This window comes from Micrasema longulum, unplaced genomic scaffold (assembly GCF_059751315.1).
Source record: "Micrasema longulum isolate JH-2025_06_02 unplaced genomic scaffold, ASM5975131v1 h1tg000261l, whole genome shotgun sequence".
NCBI lineage: Eukaryota > Metazoa > Arthropoda > Insecta > Trichoptera > Brachycentridae > Micrasema > Micrasema longulum.
In genome coordinates, this window is record NW_028277465.1 from 1,619,809 (window position 1) to 1,642,522 (window position 22,714).

General features: G+C 30.8%; 1 protein-coding gene across 3 annotated transcripts in view; it reads right to left on the reverse strand.

The window, feature by feature from the left end:
* LOC148283110 (allatostatin-A receptor-like) overlaps positions 1-22,384 on the reverse strand; it is a 243,971-nt gene extending 221,587 nt beyond the window's left edge. For 2 of the 3 annotated variants that reach the window (XM_088223992.1, XM_088223994.1), the window contains exon 1: positions 22,091-22,375. The gene's annotated coding sequence lies outside the window, so the exon portion shown is untranslated. Of the gene's footprint in view, positions 1-22,090 lie in introns of all 3 variants that reach the window. The other variant, XM_088223993.1, reaches the window with a different exon arrangement.
* Positions 22,385-22,714: the final 330 nt, after the last annotated feature.

Below are 22,714 nucleotides of genomic sequence, written 5' to 3' on the forward strand. Positions count from 1 at the left end.
TATTATGTATCATTGGTTGGCACAATCTAAATTTAATTTATTAAGTGTTAACATTAGCTGTGTTTTTTTTTTCTAAATTAAAAGAACAAGAAAACGCAACAAAGAAAATGCAACAAATTAATAAAAAAAATTATCTTAACATATTACAACAGAAATAAGGAACATTTAAGAGAAGGTGCTATAGAAGTCTAGGCATCTACAGGGCTTATGACCTGTCAATGGCTCTTTTAAGTGGCCACTTTACACACTGTGTAACATTTTCACTGTGTAACAGTTTCAGCTCTTTAACTTCACAAACATCAACAGATGAAACAAATGAAGGAATATAGATGTTCAAATATGGGCAGAATAGTGTGTGTTGTACAGTGCGCAAAGAGGCCACTTAATCTAGCCAACGACAGGTCATTAGCCCTGTAGATGCCTAGACTTCTATATTTTTTATATTTTTTTTTTTATTTATTGGGGATATCAACAGTAATACATGTAATACAAATATAACAAATAACATATACAGAGAATAAAACCAATGACAGATATCCACAGAAATACATTAAATACACGTACAATACATACTAGTGTGTTTGTGTGAGTGTAAGTGAGTGAGAGGGTGGGTGTGTGGGTGTTATATTGGAAAGAGGGTGACAGGTATCGAAAATATAAATATATATAAAATATTAAGAAATAGAGATAAAATTTAATAAAATAAAATAAAACTTTATTATTGAAACTAAGTATAAGACAAAAAAGTATGTTTTAAGACGCGCATTTTAAATGTTATTTTTTTACTATCAAATGGATCAATAAGGGGAAAGTTCAAATTATATTCACTAGCAAAACGTATAAGTGGAGAGTTCTGGGCATAGTTCGTACGAACTGCTGGCACATGAAATAGAGAGCTCGACGTGTGACGGGTGCGGTAGCCGGGGACATTTAATGATAACTCTGACATAAGAGCCGGACTATCAAGGCGTCCACTGAGTATGTCATGAAGCACCCCCATGTCCAACAGTAGACGGCGATCTTCTAAAGTAAGCAAGTGATGTTTTTTGCAGGAAGACATATAATTGAGATCGGTATACCTGCATCTCCAGTTAAGATGTCTAAGAAATGTCTAAGAAATGTCCATTGAATTTTCAAACACATTACATTCTCTTAAATGTTCTTCATCTCTGTTGTAATATTTTGATATAAACAGCTCCCCAGGGAGTTGAATCCAGTCCTTGTCTACAAAAATTTGGACAAACTCAAAATATTGTTAATAATTTTATCCTTCATTATTTTACTGCAAATTAGTAAATTATTTACATCGTCTTCACCTTTTACTGCACAAATATCGCAAACAGCTTTATTCCTTCGATTGAACGCGAACTGAAGATGTCAGAAATGCTCTTTTTCGTCTACTGGACATCATATATTTCAAAAGCTTGTAATCAAATAAAATAATGTACGAAATGTGAAAGAAATCACAACATCTTAAAAAGTAGAAAAATTTTTTTGAATGACGTATAACCATTAACATTTTGTTTTACTTTTGGTGCTCGTAATCAAATTTGGAAAAAAATGAACACGACTTAACTTATATTATATAACTTACTTTAATATATGATACTTGACTGTGTTATTAAATTCACGTATAAAAATATATTTATTTTTTAAATATACAAAAAAAAACTGAAAAAAAGTTGTCACTCTCAAAAATATTTATCGAGCAATTTCGGATTCACACATAAAATAATGTTGAAAAAAAACGTTTTTCAACTTTTTTTTCTCACAAAACATTAAACACTTGGTGTGACAAAAGACAAGTGCTTCTGAGCAAAAGTCGAGCGGGTTTTGGGTATAACGTAATTTTTATTCTGGGAAAACCTGACACTAACATTTCGCTTAGTCCTCTTCTTATCGTTCAACCAGAAGTATATCATTGCATCTTTTAAGTAAAATTGTCTCACATGTTTCTAACACCACCGAAATATGGGTATTAGTAATAACTTCTGTGAGATTATAAGAGGCTTAATGCCTCTCAACCCCCCGAGCCAACTATATTATGGTTACGGTGGATTAAAACAGAGAAAACTACACAATTCACTAGTCGGCAGCTAATTAATTATAGGTCTCCTCGTGTTTCAGCGTGGCATAGAAATAAATAAAGAGAGTCTGTTCTTTTCGTTAAGTAATAATGACGTGAATCCGAATCCTTTATGCAAAAAACATTTCCTCTGAAGATATTCAAAGGGATTCATCACAGAGTTGTGGAAACCTTTCACTCCACTTAGCCGCATCAATTCATTATAACTGTCGCCGAGAAAACAGGAAAAAAACTGTAATGACCGCCTGCTTTTGGCGTTTTAAATGTTATCATTTTATTGGTAGAATTTAAGAAAAGCTCGTCAAAAAAATGAGACGTCTTAAACAGGTGGAATAAGTTTGTTTTCACATTCACAACAGAGAGGGAAAACCAGGCACTTAGTCACTTATAACCTATTCATTAGCTGGTTTAAGTGACTATTATACACACCGTGCAACATTCTTTCATAGGGAATATGAAAGTCTGGGCATTTACAGGGCTTATCATCTGTCATTGGCTTGTTTGAGTGGCCACTTTACACACTGTGTAACATTCTCCACTCTGCCTATTTTTACATCCACATTTCCTCAACTATTTCTTACAGTTTTTTAAGTAAGAGCAAAGAATTTAGAGATTCGTCTGCAAAAACACAGTGGGCCTTGCATATAAATATAAATTATATAAAATTAATATGACTTTTGCAAATAGCTGGCTTTTTCAACAATGTTTTGTGTGCGTCCGAACATTTTTGAGAAGAGAAAATAGTTCATCATATAATTATGAGCAGTCATTGGCTGATTTGATTGGCCACTTCACACATTGTGTAACATTTACTATTCTGTCTACTATTCTGTTTGCACATCACTTTTGTGAAGTAAAAGAGCCAAAACCCTTATTATGTGGGTGAGATTTATCTGGCTAAACCAATTCACCTACTAGGCAACGCCTGAAAACCATTTTCCAATTTTTATACTTCTTATTTTACCGGGTAGTTAATTTAACAATGTTTTGAGTATGTCCAAGTATCGGGAGAACCAGACTCATTACCACCCCTCCACCGGCCAAATAATTCAAAACTATTAAGCCAGTGTTTCCCAGCCTTCTTTATGCCATGCCCTACCGTAGTCTTTTCAAAAGTCAGATGCCCCACCGGCATTTTTTTAAAGTAAACAGTAGGTAAATTTTCAAATCATATTATAATATGTTTGTAAACATGTGAACCCGTAATAAAATTAAATAAAACCTATTCTAATACATATATTTAATCTGAAATAATTACAAAACACAAATTGAAAATGTAATTAAGTAGAATAAAGTAAAAATTAAAACAGTAATAAAACACGAGTGACAATTGAAATTGAGGACAAGCACACACATGTCTTGACGCGTAATTCATTATTAAATTCAGTTACGTTTACTACAAAGAAATTCGATGTCCGGATCTGACTTAGTTAATTTCAGTTTAAGGTCTCCTCTATACCTCTATTAGTTATATCCAATCGATTTCGTTTTTTAATGAGTAAATCGCTTATGGCGCTAAAAACACATTCCACCAAATAAGATGAGGGAAAGGGTAATAATAATTTTCTGGCATGCAAAGTAATATTTTGATGTTTTGTGCTAGTTTCTTCGCAAATCCATGTCATTATTCATACATCCATCCTGCACAGTTTCTGTGTTTTCAGATAATTATTGAAATTGTAACGGGTTTCATTCGATTTTAAATACAATTTGGCGTATATTTCAATTTTGTACATCTCAGGCATTTTTTTGTATGACCGATGAGTATTCCCCTCTATATGTGGAATGCCGACCTGTCTCATCTCTGAAGCGTGGTGTCCCACCTCTGAGGCGTTATGCCCCACCGTGAGAAACATTATATGAAGCCCAAAAAAGAAATTTATTGTTCATAAATTCGCTCTATTCCTAGCACCGCCCTATTCAAAATTTAGCACCTAAGTCTAGACCTATCAACTAATCTATCAACCGACCCATCAACCAACCTAACAACCAACCTTATTAACTACACGTAATATGAAAAATCAATCCTACCTAGAACAGCGTCCCCAATAACATTTTAGACTACGAAATATAGAAGTCTAAGCATTTACAGGGCTAATGATCTTTCATTGATTGGCGTTAGTGATAAATATTACAGTTTATAAATTGGCCACGTAAAACAGCCAACGGCAGGTCATCGGCCTTCCTCCATATTCTCACATTTTAAATGCTCCTGTCTCCGTTATTGCCTTTGAGTGAAATCTTGTCCTTGTCTACAAAAACTTGGAGAAACTCAAAATATTAAAACAAAATAAATATAATTGTGACTCTTTTTTTTTATCACCAACATAACTATTAAACCATTTCAGACCTGATTTGATTCCTGTGGATGAAAACAATATTTTTTATTCCGTGTGTACAAAAGAAAGTATTTCAACTTTTATTCTTATATTTTTAATGTTATTTAATATTGTAACCTTTTGAAATTATTAAACCATTATTTTTTTATAAACAGTCGGTTTCACATTCTTAATAAACCAAATAATTATTTAAAAAATATATATATTTTCGATCAAAATTATTTAAATTTTACTGAAATTTGAAACTTCCCTTAAATACTCGTAATTTAATTAATAAAGGCAACAGGAATTTGCTCCAAAACAAAAAAAACAAGCCAGTAGCCAGCGGCTTAAGTTAAAAATATTTTTTCTGAGAAAAAAAATTAGATTGAGAGTATTATTAGTACTTAGGGGTTTCAGTAATTTAAAAATAAACTCGCCGCTTTTCGGTAGGTACGAGAGTGGAAAAATCTTAAAATTTGTCTATAATATTGTAATAAACACTTAGGTTGAAAGGATCAATGTTTTATCACAACAGTTAAAACAACTTTTGTAGCCCTCTGCTTTTAATAGTACTTTTGTAGTTTAATAGTAACGCGCGGATGTTTTCAGCTCAGTAAGGGAAAAGTTTAAAAGTTAATACGATATTTTGACAACTACATTTATTTAGCAATTTATTAAGTAATTTCAGAGACTTTTTTTTTCCTTACTAACCTTGTAAAAAATACATATTCCATTATATGTAGGAATTTTAGTGGTATTGTGTAAATCGTCCGTGAATTCGGATATAAGATGGAAATAAATGGACTTACAAGATCAGATTAAGTATATTTTCAATTTTCTTGGCACCATGATATTTCACCCACCATTTAACAAATAAACCCACCAGAGCAGACATTATTTGTGTTAATTTTTTGATCCTTAAACCGATATTTAGTAGAGTTTTTTAACTTTCTCTTTTGGAATTGTATTATTTATAGCTTGAAAACAATTATGCGTTTTTTTGTTTTTTTGTTTTGTCTTGTTCATACACGAAAAAAAGTGGTACAAATTTGTACTGTTGCACAGTGGGGCAAGATCCAACTAAACCTGGCCAAAAGTATATTCATAGAATGATTCTGATGATGAAAAACGACTGTTGGAATTAGATGATTTGATGCATTGGAGTCTTCTTGATGCTCAAATCGTTGGCTATTTGACTTATTCCCGATACTTTACAATCCCATTTAGATATCAAATAATTTTCAAGTTTGTTTTTCCATTTATGGTATTTATTACACCATTTTTGGATATATTTTTCAAGATATTTTGACGCTTCAACTAACAAAACAAAATATTTAATATTCATTTGTGTTGCAAAGAACTGACTATTTTAATTTTACTCCTCCTACAATTTAGATCTCTCACGGCTTCCAAAATATGCAGTAGTCGGGCGATCTATATTATTCTGAATCTGAATTGAGTACTTCAATTCGAAATCAAGAGTCAATTGTAGACAACATTTTTTTTTCGAGTTAAAATTCTTATTTTCTTTGAGAATTTCGCCATTCTAATTTGAATCGGGAATTAAAAGGGTGAATTTCGTCGAAGATGTAACGTTTGGCATGTTTCGAACAATTTGATAAGTTGATTAATTATTTCGTTAAAAACTGGCATCGGCAATTACATTTTTTATTGGCCAACTCTCCTCACAATATCACATTTTAAATCTCGTCTTGTTCAAATAAAATCCTTTACAACGAATCTTGTAAAAAAAAAAAATTTTATTTTTATAATTAGAAATCAAACACTGATTTGAGTCTACTGAACACTTTATTTTATTTTTACAAATATAAACATACAAAAATAAAAACTTCGTGAAAATTGTTTCGCCTTATTAGGGCATTTTCAAACGAATGTGAAGATTATTTGGATTGAATGTCCTTATATAGTTATATAATTCAAGGTACTTAAGTAGAAAATAAAAATAATCTTATGAACTATAGCATGTACATTAATCATAATTGAGGGAAAAACCAATGGTTAAGGGTGAGGCTAAGTGTTAAATAGGTAATGGGGAATTCAGGTATTTATTTTTGAATTTCGGGGAAAATATAACAAAGTAAGTATTTATTGACATACAAGTATGTATTGTGAGATAATTAATGAAGCCTTATAGAAGCCTTATATACAAAACTATATTTTATATGTTTATATTTGTAAAAATAAAATAAAGTGTTCAGTAGACTCAAATCAGTGTTTGATTTCTAATTATAAGTTTAAATATGGAGTTCTACAAAATAAACACCAAATCAATCAATAAAAAAATAATTATTGGTGAAATTTCTCCTGATCAAAGTAAAGATAAAATAATAAACGTTTTTTTCAAAAAAAAAGTATTTTTCTAAAACCACAAGAATACTTATTTTACAATTTCCATTATTTGAATAGGTATACTATACAACCTTATTAAAATTGTAGGTGAGGCATGCTGAAGCAGACACAAAAAGTTTCGATGAAATTGATTTTTTACAAATTTTTTAATTTATTTTTTCCAGTAAATAAAACTTCCTAGAAATATACAAATGAACAAATTAACCACATGGAAAAATATTTTTTTATAAAAGTACATACCTTCAAGTATTGAATCTATTTGTACTATTTTTTTTAAGATAGCGATTCTTAAACAATTTCATCACAAACTATCACTCGATTTTACAGGAGCGATAAAAGAGGTCGTATAAACTCCACGATAGGTAGTTTTAGATTGACCTTGTTCCGTGGCGCGTTACTTGAGAGGAATATGAGGGATAGGAGTTTGTCCGCTTATATGTCTACTATTGGTTTATACTACCAAATGATTTCCAATTATTATTTTAGAAAATGACATTGGGCCAGGTTTAGTTGGATCCTGCCCCACTGTCTCGGTAAATTGAAATGTAAAAAAGTTTTTATTCTTCAATACGTTATATTTACAAATAAAAAGAAACCCAGCATTTAAATCAAAAAACAAAAATACTGAGAAAAAAAAACTTACTTTTCATAATAATAATATTAAAGTCTGTAAAGGAACGGTAATTTTACTTAACATATTACAACAGAGATAAATAACATTTAAGAAAAGGTAATATAGAAGTCTAAGCATCTACAGGGCTTATGACCTGTCAATGGCTGGTTTAAGTGACCACTTTACACACTGCGTAACATTCACCATTCTGCTCATGTTTGAACATCCACATTTTCCCAACTCTTCTTTGACTTCGTTCTTTGACTTCGTTGACTTTTGTGAAGTAAAAGAGCTGAAACCTTTATCACGTGGGTGAGATTGATCCGGCTGAATCAAATCACCTACTAGGCAACGCCTGAAAACAATTTTCCAATTATTAAACTTCTATCATAATATAATGAATAAGCACAAAGTTAGTGTTTCAAATATACACTTTATTTAAAGAAAAAACAATTTAAGTATTGTTAAACTCGTAGAAGACCACGTAGTGTGTCTAGAATTAATAAAAAAACGTTGTGATATTTTACAATTCTGGTTTTAAACATTTTATTGATCACAATATAAATGAATCAATAAACTTCAGTTTTATTGCCAAACGTGACGAAGGAAATTCTTCAATTTAAAACAACATAGCACAAGTACTCTCCCTACAAAACTTAGTAAAAGCAAGTCGCACCACAAAAAATTATTAAGTGTGTAGTTTTTGTCAAAACGGGCTATTTTACTACACGTTTTCAAGGTACATTATGTGTCCGAGCGATTAAATAATACAATTCTGAGTGTGAAAAATAATCAGAACCCAGGACGAGCATTTGTGTCTTGATGGCTACACTAATGTAAGCATCGAGTGATAAATCCATCTCGTTTATTGGTTGGCGCGCCTGACTATAGGGGTCAGTTGCACCATAAAAAAATTTTTGTTAGATATTCGGAAAAAAATAAAAAAAGCTTATCAAAATAAAATTGCGGTAGTTTTGATATTAACGGGGCTTACCTGTCACTTTTTTTTTTTTTTTATAAACAAACATTTTATGATTTACGCAAATATTTCAATTATGGGCCCATTTTCTTTTGAATGAGTCATGAGTCCACAAAATGTCTCGAGTTCAAAAAAAACATGACACCTTTTCACCCATGGGTGTATTTATTTAACTTCTTGTTGATAATGTCAATTGTACATTGGCGGGCTTATTGCCCAATAGCAATTTCTTCCAACCAATCAATCAAATAATAGTTTTATTTTTATAATTCAAGTAACAGAACATATTCAATAGAAAATAAAGATTAAAAAGCTAAAGATATATAAAAATAGAATTAAACGTATTTGTTTATAAATTACCTTAAATCAAAACTATTACCAAATGGGGAAAAGGAAAAAGAGGAAAAGAAAAGGAGGAGAGATTAAGGAAGAGAAAGGAGATGTTTCTTCAGATGTGATTTAAACAGAGATAATGTAGAAACATCTTTGATGGTGGATGGGAGATGATTCCACCGTCGAGCCGCATGGACACTATATAAGTTAGAGAAGAAAGAGAAATTGTGGATGGGTATTAAGAGAGTGCCTAGAGAATTAGAACGAAGAGGTAAACCATGAACTTGTTGTTGAACTTGTTGTTATTAGTAGCGTAAAAAATATATTTTTAATTTCAATTTTGAATTCCGGCAAAAATAATACTTCTCTAATACTTCAAAATTCGGGTAAATTTTCAACTTTGTTTGTAACCATTTAAATTTAACTAGTACATCGTCACAAATCTTGACGTCACAATTATCAAGGCCAAACACGTCGCGTTTTTGTTGGAACATATTTTTTTTTTAAATTATGCATGAAAACATTTTTTCACAATATCCACATTGAGTTCAAAAATACAGTTAATTTTTTTGAATCCATTTAATATATATTTATATCGGTATTTGTAGTGAGTGATATTTTCCTATTGCTTATCTTAATTTATCTCCAATTCATGGAACTGTTAATTTTTAAGCCGTCATATATTTAAAAAAATATATTATTGGACTTACTGTATTTTTCCGATACCCAGCGTAACGATACACATAAATAATTTTATATCTTTCAATATCACGGTAACTGCAATTGCCAACTACCGTATTCATCAATATATTATTACTTTTTGGTATTTAATTTCGTCTGGCTTATTAATTCCATATAATATTGAAACAGGAATTTACTAGAGTGATTGAGATACTGAATTTTTCTGAGTGGAACAAACACAAACCTACTTTTGTTATTCATTACGAAAGATCGATCGATGACGTGCGTACCCGTGACGTCATAATAGCAATTTTATGTGGTAAAGAAATACCCATTGAATTAAGAATAGTCCAGAAAGAGCGTAGAATCATATTTGAATACATCGGACTGTGTCCAATAATTCCTCCACTATGCCTTACTTTCGCCGTACGCATTCGTGATGTCGCCGTGTAATGTTGCACGATGGAAAAAAATATAATTATAACACAAATGTAAGGTAAAAAAAAGCAATCTGTTAATTTCTCTAAAATTTTATTGTGCACGCAGAAACATTGATTTACACAACAGAGTATATTAGTAAAATGTCATTTAAAGAGAGTTATTGAATTAATGAACTTTATACTTAAAATATAAAACAAATTTTATTTTACATAAAACGGATATTTTTTTATATCATGTCAAATAATATTTGAAGTGTTAAAAATAATGTCGGTCAAATGTCTACGGTAGAGTTGTTTGATCCGAAATCCAATTTTCATTAGTTATCTTATTAGATGAGCAAAGAAGGGTAAAAAATATACTACTCTGGCAACACTAACAAAATGTTCATTTTTTTTCTTCGACAATCTGACAGATGGAAAAATAATTCAATTTTTAAGTAATGCATTTGCTACACACCCATTCATTTGCTAATTACACATGAAATGAAATTTCCATCCTGTTTCATTAAGATCCAAGCAGTATTTCTACACTTTAAGAGGACACAACACGGCATAGTTGAATTCAAATCAGGAGTTGCGTACTGAGCGACGTCTACAAAGAAACTAATGGGTCTAAACGTAAACCTACTCATTTATGAGTAGTTTAGTCGCCTTCTATTTGATGTGCATATGCGGATTCTGGACTATTCTTAATTCTATGGAAATACCTTTCTATGCGTCCAGGCGGATGAAGAATAGAGTTCTGTGTGTGAAATAGAACCATACGTTGTTATGAAAATAATCGAACGAATATTTTAATAGAACAGTTAGTGATTGAATGATGTATTGTATTTGTTGTGTATTTTTAATTATCTTCTTATACATCCACTCTATCTCACTTGCTAACAAGCCTTTTAATAGATGCTTAGCGGGTTATTCCCTTTTAAAAAAATAATATAGTACAACTGTCAGTAGGGTCGCAGTGAGTCACATCTTGCTGGAGGATGTGATTCTTTAAAATGCTGCGAACGCCTAGTTGCATTCCACTGGCAACACTACTGACTAGTCCTACTCGTTAGCGTCCACGTCGCGAACCCCGGGCAATGGGATCACACTCATAATGGTGTGATCATAGCAGATAACGAGAGGATTAAAGGCGAGTTTTTGTCGCCCCAAAACTAAAACCAACCAGCTAAGGGAAGGTAGCCCCTACAGAAAATCCACCAGAGAAGGCAACGGGAAACCACTCTGGTCATCTTTTCCCAGGAAATACTACGGCGAGTACATCAATAAGTCGAGAAATGTAAAATTAGCGCAGGAAAGATACAAATGCTTTCGCTGTAGTGATCGCCAACATCGGGGGGACCCGGCAAGGCACTTAAAGAAGAAGAAGTATATAATAATTAAATGAATCATGAATTTCCAGTGTGCCATTGATAAAAGAGAGATATAGGATTTTCGGTTATTGTGGCCTGTGGGTTGGGGCTGGGGTGACATGGTAACATAAAAATTAGCATCATGCGGTGGGGATGAGGGGGGAGGGTGTAGTCGGTGTGTTTTCAGACTTAAGTTAGTACCTTTTAAACTAATGAATCCTTTCCATTGCACATATTTTCCGAAATTTGGGCACTAACCCCCTTCCCTAGAATCTTTTTATATTGTTTAACCATAGGGGGGAGTAGTGCCTTGTAGTATGATCTTGGTCTTAAAAAATCTGTGGCTACCGGCTACCCCTAGAGTGGACTGATATTTTTCAAATAATCCATAAATTCTACTCTACTCGCAATCGTTCGAGGTTACTGATTTTTATTCACAGGTGGTTATTTATTTCTCATTTATTTATTTATTTAGTACAATTACTGTAGTTCAGTAAATTACTTCATTCTGTACATCGTTAAAATGAATTAAGTAATCGAATTCTTTCGATTATTTTTATTCGAATGAATAATCTATAATAAGTGAGTGTTTTTTGATTCGATGGCCAAAACTCTCAATTACAGAATTTATAATAAAAGTTACAGTTAAGGCCTGTTATAGAAAATCATGACATATTTTTTCTTTTTTTTTAAGAAAGATATGTCAAGTATTGTATTCCACGGAGATTTATGTGACATCATAGCCACCACGCAAGGGTTAAAAATACAAAATTGGTAAAATATTTACTTAAGTATATACTTCTCATAAATATAAACTATTAAATAATCATAATAATAAAAATACGTACATAGTTTTATTCCACTTTCATTTATAAATTTTTACCGGTGACCGACATCTAACATTGTATCCATTAAAATACAAACAATGAAACTAATCGATAAGAATTAACTGCCGGGAATTTAACTTTCAGAGAATCACTTAATTACCCCCGGGCCCGGGGACATAGCTGTCGATGGAACTACCAACTAACGGCCGCTATTGTAGTTTTAATAACATTAAAATTCATATAATTCATATCCATTTATAATATAAAACTTCATACAATTATACAATTTACACTTGTTTTTATTATTTACATTCAAACAAAACTTAAATTCATACAATTGTTTTTACCTTATAATTAAATTATTTTAATTTACAATAATATAAATAAAAGTGAGATAAAACTACATACGTATTGTTATTATAATGATTTAAATCCAGTTCCACCAAGAAATGTCAGTAGAAAAACTCAAATTTTTATTGAATAATCGTTTTGAATATATTTCAAAAATAGTCGTATAATTTTGCCAGACTAAAGTCAATAAATTTTCTCTAAACAAAGGTCGGGGATTTATGCTTAAGATGAGATCCTTTTTTTTTAAAAGTCATTTTTGACTATTATTTAAAATAACAAGCTACAAAATATCACTTTCTTTATTTAAATTCATTATAAAAACTATCTTTTAACATTTTCATTACAATTATATATTATTAAAATCAAACAAACAAAAAATTTCTATGTTTTTAAGATGACATACTATATTTTTGCATAGTTCATTGGTAAATGTTTTTACTTTACCTTTAATTATATTAAGATAAACGAAATATATTAATTGGTATTGACTGCAAGGAGATTAAAAAAATAACGTTTGCTTCCGAGTAATTCGAACAAGTACTTTCATGCTGATAATACTAGTTAATTCCAAGACGTCCAATACTAGAAGATTTTCTATTTTAGGTCAAAAAATCTAAAACAAAAAAAAATATCAAATTTGACAATCTGGGTGTCTATGGCTCGTGTATAAGACCTCTCAGGGTTCCAAAGGGGAATATTAAAGGAATGGGGGAAAAAGAAAGAATAAGATTAAAAAAACTTATATATAAGTTATTCATACTTTGGTAAGATGACATAATACCCAAGACTGTGTTATTTACCCTATGTCGCTTTATCCAGTAAATAATAGAAACAACAAAGGGATGATTTTCACGAAATATTTTGACACTCGTCACATTTCAAAGATCTAGTAACACCTAAAGTGTAATAAAACATGAAAAATCACACACAAACCCGATGAATGATATTCAGCCAGGAGCGATAAACAAAAATAATTATTTTTCAGAGTGATTATGATAAAAACCACCAATATGTTCTCTGAAATCCTTTTTATAATTCAATAACTTTTTTCAAACTTTATTTAAAAATGTCGTTATTTCTTGCTGAAAATCAGCATTATTTTCAAGAAGCACTTAATTTCAAAATTGTTTACTATAGTCCACTACACACCCTGAAAAAGAATATGAATTGGAAGCCTTCTTAACATATTGTCAAACCTTATTTTATTGTTGTCATTATTTCGTATTTACTGCATTTTGTGGTTACCTACTGTATTGTATAGGACTCGTCGCACATTGTTCATTCGATGTGTATCAGTTAAATTTAATGCTTTTTTTTTTCAGAACACGGTTTTGAAATTTAACATACTTAAAAAAAAAAAAACAATGTATATCATTTCGTCATTTGAATTTTAACAAAAAGGTTTCTTACTTTTTACTAAGCTCTTTATTGTACCATTTTTAATACAATTAATTCAAAGTTTTAAGCAAATATATTATTTTCATACTTACGCACCCATACACACGCACCCTCTCCCTCATTCACTCCCACACACACATGTATCCTCTCCCTCATTCATTCACGCATACACACATTCACATACACATAAATACAAACGTCACACAAATACAATTACTAAACTTCTTTTCTTATATATTATGTGTCATTATATTTACAGTGGATTTTTTTAATTGGCTTTAGTATTGTTAAGATTTTTCTAATTATTTTGTTTATGTAATAGCTGCAAAATAAAATAAAATAAAAATAAAAATAAATAAATATCATGAAGGTGCATTTTCAAAATACTTAGGGCCTTACTTATAAACTCGGCGTAAAATTACACTAAGTAAAGTAATATAATGCGGATGGGAATACCAACCTTATTCTACTACTGTAATAAGAATGGTATTCTCATCCAAATTAAACCAACTGTCAATGCCTAGACCTTCATATTCCCTTACTTAAGGTATTCTCCATCCCTGTTGTAATTTGTTAACACTATACTTAAGTATAACTTTACGTCGAGTTTGTAAGTAAGGCCCTTAAAGCTCTAACTGATGTCCCATCTGTGTTGCAATCAATTTCTTTTTATGTTTCCAACCGTGTTGCCAGAAGTCGAAATCTACTATTTATCAAATCTTCTAAGATCAACGTTTGTTTTTATGGCCTAATATCCAGAATGTGTAGATTAATCAATTCGTCACACAATTTGGAATTCTTAGGGATAGATCTTCTAGCATTTCGTTGATCTTTTTGCCACTAACGCAGTGTAGTATGAAAATGGATTGGCATGGGTTGGCTCGAAGTTTTATATGTTGATTGTGTTTATGAATATATTGTATACCGTAATTTTATTGACCTTATTTGTCTTTGCTAAAGAGTTTTATATTTTTTTTGTTGAGTTTCTTGCTTATATATTTCTTCATGTAACTGGTATTATTGGCTTAGGCTGTATTGTTATGGTACTAGCAAAACAGACACCCCACCCAACCTTTTGCGAAAATGAAAAATAAATTCACACCTTGCAAGACTGCCAGAGATAAAACGAAAACGATCAACGCGCGGACAAATCAGAGACAAAATGGCAATGGTGCGGAAGCACGTGTGATTTTGCGGACCATGGGACGTATAAAATCCGAGAAAAGCTCCCATGAAGTCCGAACTGAAGAAAAAGACGAAATTGATTTCTTTTGGCTTACTAATCCACTCAAAAAATGCAAAAACCCTCAATACCTACTATTTTTTTGAATTAAATATTGAATCATTCTGAATGATAATCATTTATAATAATGCTCACTGTCATGGGGAAATTTCGTCTTATCCTGTTTTAAATATTTATATAGAAACTTCCGTCCATTCAATTGTGAAAGGTTGAACAGCCCGCTTGGAATCCATAAATTCATGTGAAATCTGCATCTGAATTTTCTACGTCAATTGATATATTTATTGCATAACATATTTTAACAATAATATTGGAACAAGTCCAAATGATAAGATGACAATTATGATCAAACGTCGTGGCAGTTTTTTACTCTGATTCGTTCGGATGATATTTTTTATGTGAAATAATGTAAAATTCTAGATCATCAATTTTTTTTTGTATTTAACTATCTAAATTGACGAGAGAAATTAATTATTTGTTACAAAAAAAAATTGATGAGGCAGATTAAATTGTATTGTATTTGAATTGTGAAAAATAATTTCACAATATTGCGTTATTGTAAGTTTAAAGAGGCAAACTAAATTTTATTGTACGTGAATTGTATTAAAATAAACTGTGAACACCATTTGAGCGTTAGTAATTTCAACTTCCACACCGCTCTCCTGGCTGAATATGCGAAAAATTCCGTGAAGGGGTATACTCTTTTGTTTTTATGGATATACATTCTTGATGATCGAGTTGGCTGGTGGTTGCATCTTAAGAGGGAGGCGTGGGAGACTCGATAATCAGAGCATTTATCAAATTATTTATCGTAAATTTTCACACTCTTAGTTCAATGCATCACAGTATATATTCAAAACCGGGATTTGGTTTAGAGTAAGTATTGTGGACTCACGGACCAAAGGTCCGAGGTTCTAATCCCACTCTACTACAACTCCGTTTCCATTTTTCCAGCACAAGTTATTAACGAATTTTAGGGAATGGTCTAAAAATATTTATATTAATGAGTAAATAATAAGAACTCTGGTATTTCTATTTTTCTTTAAAAAAATAATACTTAATACATCAAAATGTACTTTAATCCATTTATAAACCGATTGCATGAGTTTCAAAAAGTACTGAAATAGATTTTTTAGTTTTAAAACGTACCTTTGTTGAGTACCGTATTCAAAGTAGAATATCCTATTAAATAAGTCTTACCTACCAATATTATTATATTTTACATAATTATTTATTTTAAACTATATTTTACCCGCGGCTTTGCCTACGTAGTATAAGATGGAAACAATTTAGATACTTAATTAGTTGTGTTTTTTATCAATAGTTTTCGTTTATAAATAAGATTTTCCCGGATGGAATGATATATTTTAATATGATTTAAAGTAGCTTGGTCTCCTAACTATCGCTATTTAAAAAATACGATAGGATTGTTATTCTGTTCATTAATCTAAAATCCGACCACAGAACCAAAACAAAAGCAAACTAAACTAATGATAATTTGATAAAACAAGTCAATTATAAACATTTAAAGATCTAATTCCAAATTGATTTTTCTTACATCCCACCTTATCACCCACTCATTTTCAAAAAATGTTGCTCATTCTTGAAAATTAATTTATTTTAGTAATTATTATCCTTTTTTAAATATTTAAGATGAAAAATAAGTGTCTTATTTTACTTCTCACATCATGCAAAATAATGTCAATCGGTTACTTCGTTGAGACGTGATGGAAACAAAAACAAACAAAGAAGGACATTTAACTATTAATAATTTTAAGTACAGATTATTATAATCATAATTAATCCGTAAAAACGGTTCTATCAACTTGCCTAGAAAAGTTTTTTTTTTTTGTTTTCGTTTTTTTAAATTGATTAATATAATTACATAATTGATACATTTTTTTTTCAATCTACTTAATTTTTTTTACTTTCCAAAAAAAAGAGACTAGCTTTTGTGCTTCGAGAGTGACTTACAATGGTATATTTATTTTGGACTTATATTTTGACATATTACAACAGAGATGAATAACATTTTAGAGAAGGTAATATAGAAGTCTCTACAGGGCTTACGACCTGTCATTGGCTGGTTTAAGTGGCCACTTCACACACTGTGTGATTTTCACCATTCTGCCCATATTTGAGCATCTTATCCCTTCAATTCTTTCATATGTTAATGTTTGTGAAGCTAAAGATCTGAAACCTTAATTTATGCGGGTAAGATTCGTGTAATTGAATTATTTCATTTACATACTAGGCAACGCCTGAAAATGTTATTTTTTAATTTCTATACTGGTCCATGAATATGTTATATTTTGATTTTGAAGTAATCATATTACCAGTATGCCACCTTAAGCAGAATTCCCTTAAGAATCTAAAAGTACTGAACTCAATTTCTCTTTTCCGTTTAGAAAGTTATCTTTATTATTTAAAGGACCAAATAACAAAGTACATATATTAATATCCTTGGCTCTACTACAGAGCGTGGTGGTATTTTCACGGATGAAGCCACGAATCTATCACGCGGGCTGTTAGCCGCGGGAAATTACAATTCCTGGAGTGATCCATCACCACTATGCTGAATAATTTATAACTTTGAATATATGAGGAATTTTCAACCCTGATGCCGAATTAAAGGGTTTGATAATGCGATTTAAATTTCAGAAAGATTAGTTAAAATAGAATTTTCATTATTAAGTAGTTGTTATCAGCTTAACAAAAATTTAGGGTCGAAAATGAGCGCTTAGATACTTTAATAGAAATGTTGATTACTAGTTTAACACATAACAATTTCATTTCAACAAAAGATCCATTACGATAACAATTATTGTCACCGAAATTTGCAGCGTCCATTTTTTTTCATTATTCCTTACAAAATCAAACCGTTACCCGTAAAATTGGTTAGTAATGTAAACCGAAATTACTATTTATTTATTTAATAGTAATTTCGGTTTACATTACTAACCAATTTTACGGGTAACGGTTTGATTTTGTAAGGAATAATGAAAAAAAATGGACGCTGCAAATTTCGGTGACAATAATTGTTATCGTAATGGATCTTTTGTTGAAATGAAATTGTTATGTGACTTATCACAGTTTCGTTGCAAGGTGCGTGAAGTTTGAATAAATGATTCACTTGCATTATTTGTTGGTTTAATTGAATATTAAATATATTACAAATACACAAATTTATCTTGATATGTATAATTCCTCTGTACGTGTGATGTCACCGTACTCCTCCTAAACGGCTAACAGATTTACGTGCGGTTTTCAGAGAAACATAGATCTTTGCGCTGTACGTGTTTTTTGCAATCGAATATGTAAAAAAAGAAGTTAGGAGCATAAATGTTATATTCATCGATCTACCAAGGTTGCATTCGAGGAGAATGCATTTGCAAAAAAATTTAGTTTTTTTGTGTATAAAAAAAGTTGGTTTTTGAATGTTTACAAACAGCATTTGTTTTTTGTGGATTTCAATCAGATTCTTTCCTTAAATTCCTCAAAATTTCTACCCATTTCTTTCTTTTTATTTGACTTTTGGTAACACTAAAATAATATTAAGTTCAATACCTTTGAAAAATCGTATTCATACATAAGTACACCCCGTTGTTGGTGAGACGACCGGAGTTTGACGTTTGCAAAAATAATGCCATATTTGAAAAAACATTTATTTTAGGTTTTGGAATTCAACTATAAACAAGTACCTAGGTACCTACTTAAATGAAATATTTTAATATTATCAATTTTAAGTTTTGGAATTTCATCAGAAACAAGTAGTTAGGTACTTACTTATCAATGAAAAGTCTTTTTCCAAGCTAATAGCAGGGAAGCCAACGTTCGGGCAGGACAACGTATGACGGGTCCGATAGTAATATACTAGAATAGAAACACTGAATGAATTAAACCGTGACTCGAAGTTTATAATATGTAAGTATTTATAGGTTTGAGTTATAGGGAGCGACAGCGAATCTAAAGACGATCGTAGACCAACGAATTCTGATTCTTCTATCGCGGCGTTGCGTGATCCACCTGTTTCCTGTTTCTGTGTTCGCGGTGTTGCCAGGATGGACATGTAGCACCAGAGTAGGCCCATCTTATCAAGCTAAGGCGATACTGTTGGCTAGGCTATATTATACTGCGGATGCCTCTTGAGAGCCTTACCCACGCTCCCCTTTTTTACAAAGCATCAGGTTGTCGACGTCTTGGACGTCCGCTGCTGGCTATTTGTCAGCAGTTCATGACGGAACTACCTCCAAGAACCTGTCTCGAGAGGATGAACAGGAGCTGGCAACCGACGGAGATCTTCGTGGAGACCATATGCTCCATTTAGGGAACGGAAATATAATGATAATGATAAATGTTTTTTTCTCAAATGATGATATTTTTTTAATACCTTTTTTGCCGTGTTTCGAATTGGGAAGCCACAAAATTCAATTTAATGTCTGAATTTTATCTTTTCTCTGATATTAATATCGAGTTTGTTGACTTTATTTCATTTAAAAAAAATAGTAATTGTGCACACAAATATGGTTATGTAGAATAATATTTTCCTATAATGTAAGCATTTGTTATTAATTTAACACCGACCTTATTTTATTTTTATTTTATTTTATTTTCTTTAGGATTTTTACAGCTATTAGGTAGAAACATTTTAACGATACTCGAGCCAATTAAAAAAATCCACAGTAAATCTAATAATACATAATATATAAGAAAAGAGTTTACGTAATTGTATGTGTGAACTTTTGTATTCATGTGTGTGTTTGTGAGTGTGTGTGTGGGAATGAATGAGGGAGAGGGTACATGTATGTGTGAGAATGAATGAGGGAGAGGGTGTGTATGTGTAGGTGAGTAAGTAAAAAAAATAAAAAAATAATTTAAAACTTGTAATTATATTGAAAAGGGTACACGAAAGAGCCTGGTAAGAAGTATGATTATTTAAAAAATTAATAAAAATAGTTTATACCCACTTTTGAAACCTTTTTGTTAAAATTTAAGTCAAGAAATGTTATAAATTGTATTTTTTTTTAAAGTATGGTAAATTTCAAAACCTTATTCTGAAAAAAAAAGCATTTTATTTTAAAAGTTATTAGAAATACACTTAATAAAATAATGTGCAACGAGTCTCAAACAATACGGTAGGTAACCACAAAATGCAGTAAATACGAAATATTGTCAACAATAAAACAAGGTAGGTGTGTCAATATGCGTTCGTTGATTCAAAACGAACAAATAAATGCATATTTTATGCACCTACATAATATATAAATAAGAATAACCTAAAAGTTTGATGGAAATGATTCGAATGATAAAAATCAGGTGTCACAAACAGTTGGCCCGCAGTACCTGGATACATAATTATGTTAAAAGATCTTCTTACTATAAAACCTATATTTATTCAGAGATAGAGAGGGACGGATCCTTATCCTTGGTTTATATTTTTATTTTCAAAATAACTCTTCAGAATTTATTTTATAATATAGTTGATTTGTTTAATTTTTCTTGGTTTGATAAAACAACGACCCTAAATGTAAGCACCATTGTTAGTATAGCTTTTACACGTGTCAACATGATAAAATTAAAAGTAATGGTGTTCATTTTAGCACAACATATACATAAAGAAAAGTCTGAAATATTTTCATATATGTGTGCTTCTGCATAGATTGTAACGAAAATTATTTTCTCTCGAAAGTAATGTGATTACCATAGCAATTTAGTAAACGAGCTCATTATTTTTTATAGCTCGTTGAAAATACTTGGGAAGATATTCCTGTTTGCAAAATCTTCAAAATACTTTCATTTATCAAGAACATAATCTACATTCCATACGTACGAATAAAACTGAACGAATAAACTTTTAAATGAATTATTTTTACGATGAGTGTAAATTAAGTTAATTGTAGGAGGGTTCTTTTCCAAAACTGACTATTTCCAAATTTTGACATTTTCAAAAATAAAATATTTTTAATTAAATATTGTTTGAAGAAAACCCATGATAATAATTGGATACAGTTGAAAAAGAATAACGAGTATTTTTATTTCCTAAAAAACTTTCCGGTCGACCAAATGCACATTTTTTTTTTCTCAATTCTTCAGATATTAGTAATTAGAAAATAGTTCGTTGTCAAACTACAAATACATTGAAAACTAATACGTCTAAGTAAACAATGAAAAAGTTTAGTGTCTTTTTTATTTTTTTTTATTTGTTAAAATAATATTAAAGTAAGCCAAAAAGTTTTTTTTTAAATTTTATATATCGTATTTTATCGTATTTTATATATATCGTATTTCGAAAATGGCGCTATATAAGTTATCCATAATAATCATCAACAAATATGTGGGTCTCGTGGCGCAATGGTCTGCTCTTTTGCTTACCATGCAAGTGGCTTTGATTCACGACATGGTTGATGTGAAAAATTTATTGAAAAGGGTGTTTTTACACTATGATATTTCATAGTCCCTGGACTGATACCTGAAGCGTAAGACGATCATCTTTCCCTTATGAAACAAAAAAAAATGATCAAGATATGATGCAATTGGTGTACCGATGCAGTGCCTTATGCTCCATTAGGTGCAGAAAGGGATCGATGATGATGAAAAAAATATATATCTACGCATTGCGCTCAACGAAATAATTTTCACATCAATATTTTATTTATAAATTAAATTAGCAGTTCAATACAAATAATATATTCACATTTAAGCAACAATGCCGTACAAAGACTAGCGATAAAAAATTTAACATTACCAATGAGGAAAAAACAGAATATCAAAAAAAATTGAACAGGGAATTAAAACTGTACAATTGCTTGAAGAAATTAATGAAATCGAAAGCCTTAAAAAAATTCAAAATTATTTGAAAAAATATATTCTTGATAAATTTTGATTTTAAATTGTTATGTTTTTGAAAGTCAATTAGTAACTGAGTAAATCAAAACTAAAATAAAAATAATACGATTTATTTCTAACTTAAAAAAAAGGAAAGTATATCTCTGTGAACCACCTTAAATTTGAACTATTAGAAGTCAATTTTAACAACAATTTCTTAGAAATTGCTGAAGTCGATTTGATGCACTTTATAATGAATAATTTTTACCTTGGGTCTTTTCGTCATGTGAAACACATCTCGTTTAAAACTATTATTTCACATTTACTAAGCAAACTATGTAAAAAGAAAACCGAACATAAAAACATAAATAAACTTTCAAATAAACACAAATCGTGCAAAAGTTAGATTACAATTCCATGAATACTAATTTTTTCAGTATGAAAAGTTTGAAACTAAAATTCGAGTCACTGTTTAAAGTTCGCGATATGAGGTTGTAGCGGAGAGATTGGGCGTCGTTCGGCAGGCGTCGTTTCGCGACGGCAGTCAGCGTCGAACTGAACTGACGGGTATCCGGTAGCTATTTACCGCTGTTCCACCCCGTGTTCCCAACTGGTACTCAGATTCCATAGATATATTGAGAAATCTTACTTTTCTTTTTAAATTCTTTCTTAGAAACGGTATTTTTTTCGTCTTTCTTTTAATTAGGCATTCCGTTTAACGACAAATGGCGCAATACGAATTTTAATTGAGTTTCTCGAAAAAAGAGTAAGAAAAATACTTGACATTTTAACAAAATTCAAACATTTACTCAAAGAGACTCTAATTTTATTTTATTTCGGTTATTTACTGCGCCACGACAGGCGCCGTGGCCCAGTTGGCAAGACAGCTAAC